This window comes from Pygoscelis adeliae, unplaced genomic scaffold, assembly GCF_000699105.1.
Source record: "Pygoscelis adeliae isolate BGI_AS28 unplaced genomic scaffold, ASM69910v1 Scaffold318, whole genome shotgun sequence".
Lineage (NCBI taxonomy): Eukaryota > Metazoa > Chordata > Aves > Sphenisciformes > Spheniscidae > Pygoscelis > Pygoscelis adeliae.
This window is the reverse complement of record NW_008825430.1, coordinates 1,634,334-1,635,124: the sequence shown is the minus strand read 5'-3', so window position 1 is coordinate 1,635,124 and position 791 is coordinate 1,634,334.

Below are 791 nucleotides of genomic sequence, written 5' to 3'. Positions count from 1 at the left end.
CAGCTCGAGGCCTGCTCTCCTCAGGCGGGGTGGCAGGCGGTGCTGGTCACAACCTGGAGGCAAAGCACCCCCGCCTCTGCAGGTAGAGGCAGAAGGCAGCTCCGGCTGCCAGGGGGTGTCATTCGTCCTCCCCCCTGACCGGGACGTTCCTGCCCACAGCGCAGGAGGAGTTCTGTCCCCAGGAGGCCGCCATCCCAGCCCTGGCGAGCAGGCCTTGTCAGCCCCACATCGCCAGCTGGGCCTTTGCCTCCTACAGCCCCTCAGCTCCTGCCACAGGGCAGCGAGCCCCCACAGCAGCCACCCTTCCCTCACAGCACCCTTGCTAAGGACTCTTCTCCCTCAGGAAGGGTCATGCGCTTTTCCCTCCTTCACACCATGGCGGAGTTACAGGGCGAGAGAAGCTTTGCCTTCAGAAGAGGGCCATTTCCTTGCGCAAACACCCAGGTACAGAGCCCTCAGGTACCACCTGGATGGCCAACACGGTTGTTTAAGTTGCCAGTTTTACTTGGCACCACAGTAGAGAAGTGCTGGGCCCACAGTGAGTTCCTGTCAGAGAAAGGGGCGATAATTTCCCAGGCTGCTCTAACTTCTAAAATCCTTGCTATTGCCTGACCATGATCCGGAGTCTGACTTCCTGCTCAAAACTCAGATTTGAGATCGCGAAGACTAAAGCGTTCAATTTATTTTCACAAAATCTGTTCTGCCAAGTGGCTAAGTTGTGATAATTCATACAATGAGTTTTCCAGTTGATAACTGAGCAGACCCATTGGAGAGAGTCCAAAGGCATTCTG